Source organism: Lissotriton helveticus, chromosome 2_1 (genome assembly GCF_964261635.1).
Source record: "Lissotriton helveticus chromosome 2_1, aLisHel1.1, whole genome shotgun sequence".
Taxonomy (NCBI): Eukaryota; Metazoa; Chordata; class Amphibia; order Caudata; family Salamandridae; genus Lissotriton; species Lissotriton helveticus.
Window position 1 is genome coordinate 794,612,442 of NC_136059.1, and position 18,697 is coordinate 794,631,138.

Below are 18,697 nucleotides of genomic sequence, written 5' to 3' on the forward strand. Positions count from 1 at the left end.
CCTTTCTCATTGCACCATCAGGATTCAAGCAAGCCGGGCCGAAGACGGCTGTAATGCCAGAAACCGGTCCCCGGAAGCTTGTTTCCTTCCCAGTGTAAGAATTGGCTTTTGTAGTTTGGTTTGCCCTGTTCCCATCATGCACTGGGACAGGAACAGACTAATTTGCATACAGCCAGGTTCTGAAACTGGGATGGTGCATTGAGCTAAAAACGGTGTTGGATCTAGCCCTGATCTCTTGACTGGGTGAGAGTATTCTGCTTAATTCAGAGACTCTGTCCCTCACCACCCCTTGTTGTAAATACCATCACGTGGCACGAACTTGAGTTCCACAGGCTTAGCGGCACCAAACCCTGAGGTGGTCTCTGCCATTGACGATTCAGGACTCAGCGACATGTGTGAGATCTGCCGGGCCGCGGACAAGCTGAAGTGGTCTCCACCATTCAGGACTCAGCGACATCTGTCACATCCGCGGAACAGCTAATGTGGTCCCCACCATTCAGGACTCAGGACTCAGCCACATCTATAAAATCCGCACATAATCTGATGTGGTCTCTGCCATTCAGGACTCAGGACTCAGCAACACATCTGAGATCTGCAGGGTTTTGACGGGCACATGCAGTCTGCCCACTGCTGCTCACTCCGCTGGCACCAGGTAATTATTTGCTCATGGATGCGCAGAGGCGACAGTCTATCACTCTCTCTCACTTTCCTCTCTTCTCTCTCTCTCTCACTCTCTTCATTCCTTTCCTTCTATCTGTATATTCCTTCTCCCTTTCTCACTCCCTTTCTTCCCTTCCCTCTCTTTTTCTCACTGGCTTGTTTTTCCCTCTCTGTTTCTCGCTCTCAATCCTTTGATATGTGCATTACACATGCCCTTATTTTGTGCTTTATTTTTCGGGCTCTGTCGACAACATCCCTGATCCCCACAAGAGTCTTCCACCTTGTTTTTTTCTATTATGTTTGTTAAATTTTGTTTGTTGGTTTATTTTTTATATATATTATTCAAAAAAAGTAAAAATTGTTTATGGTTTATAAAAAAATAAAGTTTGGGAAAAAAATTATTGCACCTTTTCGGTTGTTTTCTTAACTGCTGTGTGACTCTTTCTTATTCTTATTACTGTTATTTGCTGGTATCCACCATGTGGTTACATTTTGGACACTTATCGCGGTAATACTGGTGATCTCTGCAGTTTGCACCAACTTCTGAATACTGTGTTAGATTTATCTCAAATTTAGTTGCATTAAAGTGCTGATAATGAAATGCAGAGTAGCCATGCCTGTGCAGAAAGACACGAGGTGCACCTTTGCGATTTATTCTAAATACTAAAATCCTGTATTGAATTGCACTGAGGTAGTGTACACACAAAATCAATGAAGAAATCTCATTGTTTTTATATTGATTAGGAATAATGCGGCTGGTCCTGGATCTTGACGGGATACACTGCCCGGTTTGTATATTGTTCTGCACACGAAAAAATGACATCACAACTTTCACAACTGCAACGCGAAATTAATTCCGGCAATAACCCACGGTACCACCAGGAATTTTACACCTGCTTTCTGCTGGTGTTCAGCAGGACGACTACCTGCAACATGAAAGGAAACACAGCCAAGAGCCACACCAGAACACCCACAGGTGCCACAGACACAATGAACATGATACAGGGATACCCATGAGAGCCACAACACTCATCGCAACAACCCCAGGACCGCCAACGCCCCCCAAACCCGCATCTGAGCAAGTGTGTCCCTGCGGTCATTGTTTTAGCATGGTTAGGCACAGGGCCTGCAACAACACAGTGTGCTGTCTTCAGCAGATGTTACCATGTCACCTCGGCGTTGGCAGTGACCCAGGACATGTAGCCACGCACGCATCTTCGTGCAAGCACAACACACGTGTGCTGGTCCAGCGAATACAGGTCAGCGCAGGGGTGTGCCTATCCGGCAAGGGAAACGGGATGTCTCGGACATATCCGTGTGCAGGAAGTGCGGTAAGTGTGTCCCTGTGTTCTGGTGTGACCTGCCAAAAGGGCCGCAGCAGACGATGTTGTAAAGTGGCATACACCCCAACCAAACAGCACTCTCATGGTGTACTTCGAATGCTGCAGGACATGCCGGAATAGGCATTACAATGCTGTGCCGTACCAGTGCACAGGATACAACAGCACATCGTACAAAAGTGTGGGAGCTCGTAGGAGGGAGGAGCAGCTGTTTGACAACGTAACTCACAGTGAACCCGCCCATGTGCCACGTGCTGGGCATCTCATCCATGATGAACACGGTCGCAGATATCCCACAACACCCATGACTGGCCTTTGTACACATCTTGTATGAATGCAGCACGGTTTTCACTTCTATGCTCGTTCATTGGTGTGATGTTGCCGGGTTGTGTGACTTATGCTCCTTGTTGGTGTATTTAATTTTTGCCATTGTTTGTCTATACTTGTGATGTACTTGATTGTACATGTGTGCCATTGTGCCCATCTCCCCCCGTCCCACCCACTCCCTGCTTCATCCTCTTCCTGCTGCTGTTGTTTCTATAATTCTGCTCCTCCACACATAAATACATGCCAAGAACAAATTAGAATACTTCCTTGATTCTTTTACATTTCAAAACTTCTCTCTATTAGTTTCTTTTGACTTTTCCATATAAACAGTTTTTTTTATATTCAATGACACATCGAAGTCAGCAGTGTATTCTATCAACACATTTTCTAGAAAATTCTACAACACGTGCAGGTTAAAAGTTCATCAATTTTTTTAAACCTAACAATATTTTTTTGCAACATTTTCTTGAACATTTAACGACACATGCAGGTTAAAAGTTCACGATTGTTTTATGTTCGAACAGTGCCTTCCAAATGCAAGTAGCAGGTGTGGTTGAGTTGGGCAAATTTTATCCTATAATATGTACTCCACGTTCAAACTTCTTTTTCTTAACCAATCACAAAGATGCTTTTCCACAAAACGAATGTGCACCCTACTTTTATAAAACAATGCTTTTCATCTCCCAATCAGGTATCGTTTTGTATGTGAAAAAAACTAGTTCCCCATCTTTAAACATATCTCTTATTCTACGAAGAAACTGCATGAGCTACAGACATCTTTCCATACCTTCCAGCCATACCTTCAAAATGCTAGTGTGGATAGTAGGACATAGCTATGTTTTCTGGTGCAAGAGTTATACAGAACAGAGATGTATTGAGTTAGGCCTAGGTTTACAAAATGTGGACATTAAATGGTTTCCACAGAGAGGATTGAAGTGGCACCAATTGTTGCCTTTGGTTACAACCTGTTTGCATTTCCAACACCCTGACCTCATGAATGTGCACTGTGGTGGAAGCGACCTAGTCACATTGACTGGGGTAGATTTGGAAATGCGTATGAAGGACACCTTTGAACAATTGAAGTTACTGTTCCGTCAAACTGTCTTTGTATATTCAAATATATGCCAAAGACAGAAGTGGAAATGGTCAAAACTATTTTGTCCTCAGATTGATAAATCTAGGAAGAAAGTCAACACAGCTGTGTCTGCATACCTCAGAGACCACAAAATGGGGTCCATCTACAACAACAACAACATACGTTTTGATATGGCTGATATCTACAGAAGTGATGGAGTACACTTCACAGATCTGGGAAATCAAATTTTCCTGAATACTTTAAATCTGTGCATCCGCACTTATATGTAGCGCCAACTAATGGACACAAGGGCTCTTTTTAGAGACACCCTATAACTTACAATTTAGGCCCGCTATTTTAGGGCCAGGTAACGGCAACTCCCGGATCCTCGCCAAAATGTATTCTCGACACAGCTGTGATGCAGCAGCCACACCATCTCACTTTGCAGCACAGAGCTCTCGCTTTGATCACCGACTTCACTCATCCATAGGGGTGAGTAGTTTGCGCTTTACAAATACCGCATTGATTTACCTTCGCACTTTCTATACAACACCACCTAAGCACCATATACAAGTTGGACAGGTGTGGCACAGCGTCCAGCGCACATGACTTAATAGCATAGCACACACAGTTGAGGCTCACCGTTTCATCCCCGAGTCCTGCAGCAGCTCAATTTAACAGCATGACACTCTAGGCAATACCTCACTTAATTTCCGTACGCCGCACTTACAGACCGATAGGGGTCATTGGTTCAGCAATTTGACATCAAGTCCGTCAGCAGCTCAGCTTACGCCCCCAGAGCCATCACACCCGTAGGAGTGAGTAGTTTGTACTTCACAAATACCAAATTGATTTGATACGTGCAAAGTTACCTTCACTCTCCCTGTATAACACCCCCTAAGCACCAGACACAAGTTACAATGTTCGAAACAAAAGTTCCTCCGAGAAGGTATAACTACATGCTCACTCTACTTCGACAGATGTGGCACAGCGATCAGAGCACATGACTTCAAAGCATATGACACACAGTTTGGGCTCACTCTTTCATCCCCGAGTCCGCCAGTAGCTCAGCTTGGCACCATGAGACTCTAGACAGTACATCACATATTTTCCGTACCCCAGGACTTCCAGACCAGTACGGGTCAGTAGTTCATCCTATTAGGTATAAACACATGCTGACACTACTTCCACAGGTGTAGTGCAGCGGCCCCTGCACATGACTTAACATCATAAGACACACAATTTGAGATAACGCATTAATCCCCAAGTCCCGCACCAGCTCAACTTAGCAGCATGAGACCCTAGGCAATACCTTACTTAGTTTCCGTAGCCCAGCACTTTCAGACCGGTAGCTATGAGAAGTTCACTTCACACCCCCTGTATAGCACACCCTAAACACCCCACAGAGGTTATAGTGCTCCTACCCTCCTCTTTCCTACTTTTTTAGCCCATTTTCCCATTATTCGCTTCAACGGAATCACAAATGGTGGCCAACACTTCCTAGTTGCACGAGACTCTAGACAATACCTCACATATTTTCCATACCCCAGGACTTTCAGACCAGTACGGGTCAGTAGTTCATCCTAGTAGGTATAAACACATGCTGACACTACTTCCACAGCTGTAGTGCAGCGGTCAGGGTACATGACTTCACAGCATAAGACACACAGTTTGGGCTCACGCTTTAATCCCCGAGTCCCGCACCAGCTCACCTTAGCAACAGCACACTCTAGGCAATACCTCCCTTAATTTCCATAGCCCACCACTTTCACACTGGTAGGGGTGAATACTTTGCAGAGGTTACAGTGTTCCTACCCTCCTCTTTCCCACTTTTCTCACCCTTTTTTCCCCTTACTTGCTTCAACAGAATCACAAAATGGCGCCCAACACTTCCTAGTTGCAACCGCTCGCAGCGCTTGCAGCCAATCAGCAGCAAGCTCGTGCTCGTAATGCCGAAGCCAATCAGATGGCAGAATTCCCAAATATTGATATCTGTAAATTTAAATATTTACACCAAATAAACAAAAGTGTACTTTCTAGACCAAGACCCTTCTCCCTGCCAAATTTGGGGTAATTCCGTGCACCCGTTTGACCTGTAGCCGAGTCTAAAGTTTCCTATGGAAATTAACATGGAGAAAACACATTTTGGGACCCCCTTTTTTCTCAGTCCCCCCTTGAAGAATTTGTTTTGAAAATGTCATGAAGATTCATCAATATACGCCAAAGTTATAGGCAAAACAAAAAATGTTCTTCCTATGGAAACTTGGTCCTAACTATAACTACCTACTGCCGACCGCCAGTAGGTAATATATATATATATATAAAGAGGACACGTCAAGGAGCCCCGTCCTATTAAGTGGCTGCCTATTGCACTGGTGACTGCGAAAGCGGATGGAATATGCCCAGGTATGGGCTTTTAGGCAGTCCACCAACAGAGCGTCAGAATGCGACGGACACTGCTTGCAGGCAGACCGTGACTTCACGGGAGAGTCGGTGCAATCTCGCCGATCCATGTCCCAGCTGGAAGACGCGCTGCGGGTTGGGACGTCGCGCAGGGACTCGAGGGGCCAGGACATCATGACGCGTTCCCACCAAGTGTGCCTAGTCCTACAAACGCTAACAACGAAAAGATAAAACTTTGGTTCCCCACATCACGCCAATCCGGAGTACAGCCTACTGGGAGTTGTAGTTTTGCAATGGCTGCATCAAGGCGGATGATCACATGGTTGGGGGCGTGTAGGATGTAAATAACGGACAATTGAGCTGGGCTACACAAACATGAGACGCGGCAGCAAAAGGTATCTGAGGAAGGAATATAAACCGAAATGCATTATACCTACGCTGTCCAGTTCCAATTAAAAGCCACACCTGAATTTTCCCTGTGTGTGGCTGCTTCCTTTCACGTCGTTGGAGGGTGGATTCATATATATATATATATATATATATATATATATATATATATATATATATATATATATTCACTGAAAAAAACACAGGTTTCAGGGACGTTATAGTTAGAAATTAGCATTTCGAAAACCTTTGAAACTCACAAAAAAAAAGCATAGGTTTCAGTGCTGTTATAGTTAGTTGGACATTTCACTCATACAAAACCAGAGAAATTCAGCTGTTAGAGTTAGTTGAGGTAACTATAACTCGGGCCCCTGCAATGCACTGCTAATTACGTCACATAATACATCATTCGTGACATGGTCAGTGACATCACTGATGACATCTCAAATGACATCACTGATGACATCATCCAGTGACTGTGTTTTTCTGTATAGTTTAAATATGTTTTATATATATATGCCAAGGTGTATTGAAGAATGAGAGGGTGTATAAGTGTATGAATTGATGATTTAGTAGGTGTGTGACTTGCTGTATAAGTGAGTGATTAAAAGTGTCTTACTGAATGCATGGGTTAGTGATTAAACTTTGGAAATGTCTATATCAGTCTGTCAGTTGGTGTGTAAGCAGCTGCATGGGTTGGTGAGTAGCTACATGAGTGTATATATGGCTTATTGATTGGTTGTCCGAGTATCTGTATAGGTGCCTGAGTGTCTGTGTGGGTGGGTAGAGGGGTGTGACTCATGCATAGATGTGTGAGTGGGTGATTCACTGGGTGTATGGGTTCAAGAGTGCATCTGTGAAGGGCTGTCTGGGTGGGTGAGTATGTGTATGGATATGTTGGTGAGTGAATGGATATCTCAGTGGTATATGTGTGAGTAACTACATATGTGAAAGGCAGTATATATGAGTGTTGGAGTATATAAATGACTATATGTTAGACTGAGTGATTGTAAGAGTGACTGCACGGATGAGTGTGTGCTTGTATCAGTGATTATATAAGAGAGTAAGTATGTGTATGAATAAGTGAGGTTGTTTGTATATAACTGTATAGGTGAGTAAATGGGTGTGTAATTGATTCTTTGCATAGCTGACTAGGTGTGTGAGTAACTCTATAGATGAGTGGCGATGTGTGAGTGTCTGTATATGTGTATGAGTGCATATGAAAGTGCTGTGTTGATGAGTGACTGCATGCATGAGTGACTGCGTGGGTGAATGAGTGTATGTGTGTATAGACCTAGGAATCAGTGAGTGGGTATGTAGTAACTGGTATTGGTGTGTCTATGGTTTCAAAAATGGTAGCCGGTATTTTAGAGTGGGTGTATGAAAGGTTATATTAGGGTATGAGGAGGTGCATCAGATTATCATGTGGATGATGTCATCAGTGATGTCATCAGTGATGTCACTGAACATGTCATGAATGATATAATAGGTGATGTCATCAGCAGTGCATTGAGGGCCCACGTTATAGTTAGCTCAACTAACTATAACGCCCAAATTTCTCTGGTTTTGTATAACGTCCCTGAAACCTGTGTTTTTTTCTGTGAATTGCAAAGGTTTTTTAAATGGTTATTTCTAACTATGACGTCCCTGAAACCTATGGCTTATTCAGTGAATTTCAAAGGTTTTTTAAATGCTAATTTCTAACTATAATGTCCCTGAAACCTATGTTTTTTTCAGTGAATTTCTAAGGTTTTTTAAATGCAAATGTCTAACTATAACGTCCCTCAAACCTATGTTTTTTTCAGTAAATATCACAGTCCTATTGTGCTATTCATCATTAAAACTCTTTTTTGAAAATGTACTACTAGGTACAATAAAATAAACCAAAAAACTGTTATGTAATGTAATGTATTACACAAATTACACTGTTACTTTTTAAAGACTACAACATAATTTAAGATTTACATAACATTTAATTTTCCCTTTTCTGCTGTTCTCAGATTCCACTTAACTTCACTATGCACAGTGAAGTCTCTGTAGTATCATTATGAAACAGCAGAGAAAAAACAATCAACTAGATTGTTGAAAAAAAAACAATCAGCGTACAACATTATTTTTAATATCTGTACCTATATGTGTCCCTCTTCACCATTTTTTCATTATATCCGTCTACTACAGGATGTCTTTCATTTATCTCAAGAACATTTTCAAAATATACACTCATTTACATCAACTACAATATGCAGAACAAATATATAAACTATTTGCATTTCAAAGCAGTTTTTCCAAATGCAATACCAATAAGCACAAATAATAGTCCCAACACTAGTTATAATTAGTAATTGTTTCCAGTGCTCTCTACCATCTATACACATCTTCCTAATAAGATGATTAATATATTCAAAACTTTGGTTTGCAAAATATCCAATATGAATTTGTTAAAGCATGTTTACATCTTCCCAATGGGCTGAATTATGCATTCAAAACTTTGGCTTAAAAAATATCAAATATGTATTTGGTAATTTGTAAGGCAATCTGGGTTTTATTTCCAAGTGTGCGTCATTGCAATGTGTCCACCCTTTATTACACTTTAAATACACAGTATAGTGTCCAGATGTTGTAGTAGGTCCAGCATGGAAAATATTAGCCACTGTTGTAAAAGTTCTACAAGAAATATATATTTGACTGTCAAACAAAATTGTAATACTGGTTTCCAGTTTTCTTCCATTTGCTCTACAACGTTGTAGCATTTAAATCAGATATTTTCCATATCTTTCTATGTGTAATGTAGACAACATCTCTGATTTGCAATGAGGACATTTCATCTCATGATTTGTTGCTTTTACTAATTTGTTAAAAGCTACAGATTTGCAGTCTGGTATTGTTAAGTATATGAATCGTTCTGTGTCGACTTCATTGCTTGAGGTTAGTGAACACTGTTCATATTTATGATCCTATTTGTAATTTAGTCCAAATAAGTTTCCAATCTGTATTCCTTCATCTTCTAACTCCCCAAGCATAAGCATTAGATATACTTGTGCATCTTGTTGTATATTAAGACTGAAGGTCAAAAACCAGTACATATATCCTAGAGATGGCAAATACCACAAGCAGTATGGATTTTACTTCTGTCAGTTGTCAATTGTTGAAATACATAATGTAGTGCAGAACATAAGCTTTTTTCACGGTTTCTCATGATTTCAAAATGAAGATCTTTAGATAAAATTCAACTTTCAAAACTACATTAGCGCAACAGTTGATACCTGAAGTATTTTCCAATTGGTATCCCACAACGTCATCAACACTTTCAATTTTCTGTCTCTTTACACCATTTCCTTTCTCTTTAATTTTTTGATTTTTTTCAACCACACTTGATTCTTTAACATATTTTCATTTTGAACACACAACACGTTTCTCGTATATGGGATATTCACCTAAATTTGGTGTATATAGTCTTCTTAAATGATTATATTCTCTTACACAATTTATATCTGCACTCATCTTGTTGTCATCGAAATCAATCAAATACAAGCCAGACAATGTTCTTACTCAAGATAATGCAACATATGCCATTCCCTCTTTGAACTCAGTACTTCCAATACATACCTAAGCACTATCTATACTTAAATCTTAAGATTTATGAATAGTTACTACATAAGCTAAAGACAAAGGAAACTGTTTTCTTTGAACATACAAGTATTTTACAAGCAAAAAAACGTACAGCACAATGCCCAATCTGTCTTACCTCTGTAATCTCATCAAATGAAATATTTAAGAATGTTATTCCATCCCTGTTCTGATACTTTACAAAATTAACAACTTTACCAATAACTCCATTTACTAAACATTCTTCTACATTCAAATTACGCAGCAAAATAACACATACATCTAAAGTTTTTTCCAAGCCAGCAGTTTTAGATACAGACTTTTCCAAAGAGTGCAATTTAGTCTGTAGTTTCTCTGAAAGAAGAATGCACTCCCTGGTACTCTATTTTATCAATAGCTTCAATGTGAACTATTTCTTGTTTTTCCAATTTCAGAAGCTCTTGATTAAATGTACAACACTCTTGAGGTGTAGGCATTATGCAAATTTTGGACTTCATTTCCCCAATCTTCTTGTACATTACTTCAGCTGCTGTGTTTTCGGTTGTAAACAACTTCCTTAGTAGCCGACTTTCTAAAGCTTGTTTACCATGTTTTGTTAGGACACCAATTCTTATATATTTGAGAATATTTCCATAATCTTCATCAGTTGCTTGCCGCATATTCTTTATAAGTCCTTTATATTCAAAATGTAACCACATGTTCACATTTCCAATACTTCCAAAATATTTCCTAGTGTCTTTATGCACAAGTGTTTTAAAAACTGGTTGTCCTTTTACAGGAGTTAGTTGTAGTAGACCTCCAAATACAATTAAATGTTTTCCTCCAAACAGAACATCGTAATCTGTTGCATTCTCAAGTGTACAAAGGCAAGCCTTAAGTTTGAGACCCTGCTCACCTCATCAATGATTAAAAGCTTCATTTTCTTCAGCAATCTTGACACTTCATAAGAAACATCTCCAGACAGCTTCTGATATTCCAATTTATTATCGTGTTCAACTGATAGCATAAGTAGTCTATGTAAAGTAGTTCCTTTAATATTGTGCACTGCTAATGCAGTCAGAGCTGTTACAACACAAGATAAATATGAATCTGTCATTTTTTGTAGATAACTGGTAAAAACTTAAATAAAAAAACGTTTACCTGTTCCAGCTTGATCACTTTTATTTCATGCAACAAACCATGTTGTAGCTGTTCTGTCACTTGTAGATATACTTCTTTCTGTTCAATATTTAGTTGTAGATATACTTCTTTCTGTTCAATATTTAGTTGTTTTTCTAAGTTTTCCAACTTAATATTCTCCTGTTGTGCTTGTTGCATTGCAATTTCTACTTCATTCATGGCTATTGCAGCTTCATTTTCGATTATTGGCTGTCCCAGTGGAACTTGACTAAGTGCACCAGAACTTTGACTATCTTGAGAACTGTTGTTAGCTATTTCAGCTGCAATGGTCTTGTCTTGTTTAGTTCCATCAGTTAATATTTGTAGATATGTAGGGGAAATAGTACATGCAATGCTATCTTTATATGCATTAAAAGAATCTTCATAGCAGTTGAAATGTCCAAGTAATTTATTTCGCTACGCCATGGCTTGAACAGTTGCAGAAGTGCTAAATAGAAAAATTCTCTCTTCTGTGGAGTTTTGCAACTGAGTTTTCTGTGGTTAATAAGATTTCCTTTTGCATGTTTTACTAAACAACCGTCACATCCAATTACTGCATATTTTCCTTGGTTTATATTTGGTGTAACATTTCTTTGAAAGATGTAATGTTGAAGTATTTCATACAGACATAGCTCTTCTAGATGTGGATTCCTTTTGGGATAGTATGTATCCAACAAATTAGTTTTAAGAATTTCTGTACTATTTGGTTCATTCACTGCTAAGTATTCAATTTCTTCTAATGTTTTCAACACTCTATTTCATGTGCAGGCAAGACCTAAACTTACCCAAATAATTCCTTGTGACTTTGAATATAAATTAAAAGAGCACACGCGATCCGAACATTCATAGGATACAATTTCCCTGTGAGAAAGCATTTTCAAGCTAAAGCTGTAAAATGTTTTGCTAAGGCTCTTCTCTTGTAAAATTTCTTCCCACATTTCTTTCATCTCTGTCTTTTTTGATTTTGTTATATATGATGTACTTTTTTTTAAAACATGTTTTTATTTATTGAGGGTTCAAACCTTCCGGTTTCAGAAAGTCAGTACAGAAACAGCAATCTCTCACTTCAGATCAATCATATAAAATAACAATAAATTTACTACAAACATTTTTAACATGTAGCCAAGATTGGAATGGAAAAACTATACATGAAGTAATAATACTCTTAAACTAGGAGCGTATACTAATTATAAGCATCTGCATCTCCACTCTATACAATGAACGTAGCCAGTTTAGATTTCTCAATAAACAAATCGCAAAAAACAAATATCTTAAACAATCCCACCCCCTCCCCCCTGGTCACACACATAAAGCATCTCCGGTCATGCCATAGGTGACTTCACCCCATCGCTCTATACAACTGAGTGATTACTCTACGTTTATTACAGGAGGATCCGTACGTTGACCCTATGAGTCATCCTCAGAGTGGACTACCTGTGTGCCCTCCGATCGCTGAGGATCAGAGGCAATCTCCAAGGGGACCTCCAAAATCAAAGCATACCAGGTCCGAGCATCTTCTTCCAATCATCCCTCCTGACCCTCTTCATTCGTATCCGTTCCGCTGTTGTCCATTCTCTCAAATGTTGCGAACAAGCCCGGTGGCAGAGGGCTAGCGCGAGGCTGTGCGCGCATTTACTTTTAATCCTTACCTCATTCCTCATTCACTGCTGAATGCAAGCAGTCCCTCGTCCCTCGTCCCGCTGATTACGAGCGGCTGGCTTGTCTTTGTATTTTAACCCACCTTCCAACCCGCCCTGTTGACTCCGCCCACCCCCTCGCATCCGCCTACTTAGGCGTTCTTCTTCTTCGCCTCAGTGTTGTGAACAAGCCCGGTGGCAGAGGGCTAGCGCGAGGCTGTGCGCGCATTTACTTTTAATCCTTACCTCATTCCTCATTCACTGCTGAATGCAAGCAGTCCCTCGTCCCTCGTCCCGCTGATTACGAGCGGCTGGCTTGTCTTTGTATTTTAACCCACCTCCCAACCCGCCCTGTTGACTCCGCCCACCCCCTCGCATCCGCCTACTTAACGCCCCACATGCGTCAGCGCAGCGGACGAGCGCAGCGGGCGCGCCGGCTTCGCGCCGGAGTCGCGCCAGAGTTAAGCCCGTCTGCGCCCGTCCGCGGCCGGTCGGGGCTAGGGGCCCCGGACGCTGCTCGTCCCCACACTTACTCGCCCTCCCAGCTCTGCTCCTACTGGGCCCCCGGGACCATCGGCTGTCATACCACCGTCTGCTTGAAGCAGCTAGACTTGTTCACCTTTCCACCTCGGCTGCCTCCTGCGATGGTAACTTCCTTAGCCCTACCCTCCACTATAACTCCACCTGTACCCACTTCGCTCCTTGCCCCCACTCTCCCTGCACCCAGCACTTCTGTCACACTTCTAAATACTCGCTCTGCGGTCACCCACCAGTACGAGCTCTTCGACTATATTGACTCATATGCACCAGACCTTTTATTTTTGACAGAAACCTGGTTCAAGGACGATTCCCTCCCCAATGTGTTAGCCGCCCTACCACCCACTTATTCGGCTATCAGAGCGGATCGCCCTGAGGGCAGGCGAGGCGGTGGAGTGGCTCTAATAGCCCGAACAACTTTTAACTTTCAGCTCCTCCCCTCCCCCCCCATTCCGGACGTGGACTACCTCTTAGCTCGATCGACCTCGCACCTGGTTCCTTTCACTTTTGTTCTAATCTATCGTCCTCCTCAGTCTACTCCCTCCTTTCTTTCTGACATCCAGTCCCTTCTAGCCACACTGGTGATCAATAACTCCTCAGTACTAGTTTTGGGAGATCTCAATTTTTGGCCAAATGATCTTGCTGAGAGCTCTCAGTCCAGGGAGTTCACCAACCTCATGTTCAGTCTTAATTTTACACCGATAGTTCATGGCCCGACTCATACTCACGGCCACACGCTAGATCAAGTCTGGGTACTAAACATCCCGTCAACACCCCCCACAATAGTTCCCTGTCCCTGGTCAGATCATTTCATCATCGCCTTTTCTCTTGCCCTAGCCCCGATGACTAAACCTCAACTTCCCAAAAATACCTGGGTCAGGAAATGGGGCAAAGCCGACATGCCTTCCCTCTGCTCGACTTTGGCGAACACCAGTCCAGAGTTATCGGGCCTTACAGCCACCTCGCAGCTGGCCGCCATTGACAACTGGCTGACCGCGGCAGGCGATGAATTTGCCCCTTTAAAGCGCCTTACGGTCAAGCGAGCCCATGCCGCCAACCGCTGGTTCACCCCGGAACTAAAAAAACTGAAGTTGGCCGCACGGAGGGCTGAGCGAGTCTGGAGAAGATCTTACAGCCCCGAGCAGAAGACAGTCTACTTGTCCGTGTTACAAGTTTACAAAAAGGGCATTCTCGAAGCCAAAACTGAGTTCTACACGAACAGGGTGATGGCAGCAGAGTCTCAACCTAAGGAAATATTTGCTACGGTTCACGAACTGGCTTCATCTGGCAGAACCGCGCCTACCATCCCCCCATCCCAGTCCCTCTGTAACTCACTCAATGAGTTTTTTATTGACAAGGTTGCTAAAATTAAACTTAACATTCCCCCTCCCTCCCCCACATTTGTCAATCCCTCCCCTCCCCCCACGGGTCCCAAATTGACTACCTTCCCTCTGTTAACCACTGATTCTCTCCCTCCGCTGTTGGTTCGAGTCAAGTCAGGTTCCCCCTTGGACTTCGCTCCAGCTCACATCCTTAGGGAAATCTACTTAGCGTGTCCTACACCGGCCCTGACTCTCCTCAATGACTCACTTACACTGGGCTCTGTCCCCAGTTTTCACAAATCAGCGGTGGTTGTCCCAAATATAAAAAAAACGGGTGCTGACCCAACCTCCCCTGCCAACTACCGCCCCATTTCCCTTCTGCCCTACCTAGCAAAAGTCCTTGAGACTCATGTTACGACCACCCTGAGCGCTCATGTAGAATCCAATGACTGCCTCTCCTCCCACCAAGCCGGGTTTAGACCCCTGCACTCTACGGAGAAAGTGGTGATCTCGGTGATGGACAGGCTACGGGAAGGCATTGATATCAAGACACCCCAAGCCCTGATACTTTTAGACCTATCCGCCGCTTTTGACACGGTGGATCATTCCATTCTTCTCTGCCGTGTCAGGGCGGCGGGCATTGAGGGCTTGGCCTTCTCGTGGCTTGAGTCATTCTTAGCCGGGAGAACCCAGGCGGTTCATCTAACCGGTTTTTCCGCGGCCTCCCGTAGGGTTGAGTGTGGGGTTCCCCAGGGCTCGTCACTTTCCCCCCTTCTATTTAATTTGTACATTTTCCCCCTCATTTTTATGTTACAGCAGCTGGAGGTCACGGTGTTCAATTACGCCGATGACCTCCAACTAATCTTCAACCTCTCCCATTCCCCCTCATCTGCCCAGAACGTCCAGTCAGTGATGAGATTCATCCAGGACTGGATGAACTGCAATCACCTCAAACTCAATCCAGACAAAACCGAGCTGGTCTTGACTGGAGGTGGTTGCAGTCCATGGTCCCCTTCCTTCTGGCCCCCCTCACTTGGTGTTCCTCCTTCTCCTGTGCCTAAAGTTAAAACTCTTGGGATTCTTCTGGACTCACAACTCTCTATTCATTCACACGTTAGCTCAGTCGTCTCCTCTTGTTTTTTTTCTTTGAGAACAATTAGGAAGGTTTCTCGCTTCTTTTCTCTCCCTGCCTTAAAAATCATTGTGCTAGCCTTGGTATTGTCCCGTATTGATTACGGCAACGTAATTTACAACGGGGCTCCCGCTTACGCGATCCACCGTTTGCAGCTGGTAATGAACCAGGCTGCGCGCCTGATCCATGGCCTTCCCAAATACCACCGGGCCAGCCCACTATTAAAGGCTTTACACTGGCTGCCGGTGCGGGAGCGTGCCCTCTTCAAGCTCGGCTGCCTCACATTTCAGGCAAGAGCAGGGACTGCCCCTAAATTTCTAAACTCCGCTGTCATCCCTTATCTCCCCGGCAGAGAGCTCCGCTCCTCCCACGCGGCCCTCTTAGCCATCCCTCGATTTAAGAAACTGAGGGCTGGCGGCGCGAGGTTCGCTGTCCTGGCCCCTACTTTCTGGAACTCCCTTCCCGTTGCCCTCCGTACTGCGTCCTCCTACACCCAGTTCCGGAAGGATCTTAAAACCTTCCTTTTTATTAAAGCCTACTCTGTTTAATTCCCTTTACTGCTGCCATCCTCCGTAAATCGCAATAGCGCCATGAAACCGCTAGGTAGAAGTGCGCTGTACAAATGTTTTTAAATTCAAATTCAAAATTCAAATCATTGGCCCAACTTTCCACCTTGGGGGGTTGTGGGCCCATCCAGTGGATCGCTATCCGTCTCTTGGCCAGCACTAGCCCCAGTTGGAGAAATCTACGTGTAAGCTTCCTACCCTTAGGACAGGGGAGTAAACCCAACAGTATCTCTTTAATAGACTGGGGTAGCAACCATCACGTAACTCGGGGCAATCTCTCTAGTATGGAGTTCCAAAAAAGAATTCAGTCTTTGGCACTTCCATACCATATGCAAAAATGAGGCAGCATCACAACCACATCTGGGACAAAAGGAGGAACGATATGGATATATTTTATGCAGCACTTGCGGTGTTAAATAAGTTTGATGTATAATATATAATTGGATGAGTTTAAATCTGGTATTGGAACTGATTTGTTTTACCCCTTCATGTACCCTCTTCCATTCCGAATCTATAAGGGGCACCTCCAACACTTCATCCCATCTATACTGAATTGGAAGCTGGTGCGCAGCAAGATCCGCCCGTAATGCTCTATAAATATGAGAGACCAGTCTATGTCCTCCAGCAAGAATCACAACGGTCTGAATATATATGATGTAACATAGCGTGCAACGGCAATTGAGTTATCTGCAACATATTGGATGTCCATGTTTGCATTCCACATTTTCAAAAAAACTGGATTGTAGTCATTAATATACTTTGACAGTTCTGTTCTTTTTAAGTTGTACGTATTCTTCTGAGATTTCTGAGTAATTGTATGCCTCACAGCCGGCAAAAAAAAATGTACTCTTCCTTCAGAAATTACTGGACGTGGGAATCCAAAGCGACTCTTGGTATAAGATTTTCCTTTAGACTTTTATTTTTGTTGGCAGTACTTTCCACAACAGTGACTTTGGAAACTTAAAACTTGTTGTCTCAAGCTTTTCTCCTCATTCTCTTAGAATCTCACAGGTAACATACTGTTGGATGAAAGACAATACTGTTTCATCAGTATCCGTTCCAAATTTTGGAGCATTCCTTTTCCATAATAGCATGTGTATATGTGGAGCACCTCTCTCTTGATACTCTTTTCGCCCAAAAAAATCAACAACTTCTCCAAGAGGACAATAATTTTTTATTGCAGATAAAAGACATCATAGTTTAAAACCTATGATTAAAATACCTGCACACATTTACAGGATCCAATGAACCCAGTTCTCCAGGTGTCTTCATTTCAATATTTTTTATATTGGAATTTGCTTTTCGTAGAAATTCAAGTAAATCTTTCCATGCATATTCAGCACAGCTAAGTGTTACACACCATGTTGGTGTACCTACGTTTCTTAACAAACACTTAAGTTCACCATGATGATGAAACCAATATTAATTGGTTCCACGTTGACATGCCATCAAATTAATTAACTGTGCTTCAAAGTTTTCATCTGTTCGTTGAACTTTGTCCCTGAATTCTTTGGCTGAAACAAGTGATTGATAAACTCCCCGTTTTAAGTATGTGGGTCACTGCATACAAAAGAGAAGACAAATCACTTTTAAACAACAGGCGAAATATATATGTAATGCACTGTCTAAATCTAAGATCTTCAGAGTATAATCTTGTTGAGCGATATTCTGAAGCTGGAATCTGTACAGGTTGCTCATCAAATCGTCCGCCTTGTCCAGTGGGGAACTGCCGTGGTAAACAACAAGCTTCTAAGCTTTTCTCCCATATACTCATTGAAGCTCCCTTTCCTTTTTTCATTTGTAAATAATTCAATGCTGTTTCCTATTACTTCTTTTGCATGTAGAGGACATATTGTATAATATTCATAAATCTCTTCACTCTTCGAGTTGTCCACTTTCTCTATTTGACCACTTGAAATTTCTGATTCATCTTTTAAACATATTACCTGTTCATCAACATTTACAGTTTTATATTAAATATTGTTTTCTACAAGATATAACAAAGCCTTTTGAAGTTTATTAACATCTACAAACTCTTTCCATATTTTCCATCTCTTTGTTGGTACACCGTTTACTAAAATTACTACTAGCTCATTTTCCACCGTATCTCCACCACCAGGTTCAATATTTTTCTTTAAACTTACTTCTATTAACAAGTCTTTTTCTTTTGCTTTTGTCTCTCAGAAACTTCATTGGTTTGTCCACAGATTTCATTCCCTTTAGTATTAAACTAAATAATAATGTTTCAAATTAAAAGCAGTATCCACTACAGTTTCAATCTGTTGCTTCTGCCGATATGCTAGTAATCTTCTTTTATACTTCTTACAATCTTTTTTATACTTCATACAATCTTTCAATAAATTCTGAATTACTCTACTTCGAAAGAGTCATTGTCTAATCTGTTGAAATTGTTTTTGTCTTCATGTAACATGTGTTGTTTTCCCAAAAACTTTAAAATTTATTTTTACCCTTGGAACTGTCATTCTCCTTCTCCTTAGTCAAAAAACTCTTCTCTTTGCTTTCATTCCTATTCTCTTCATATAATTT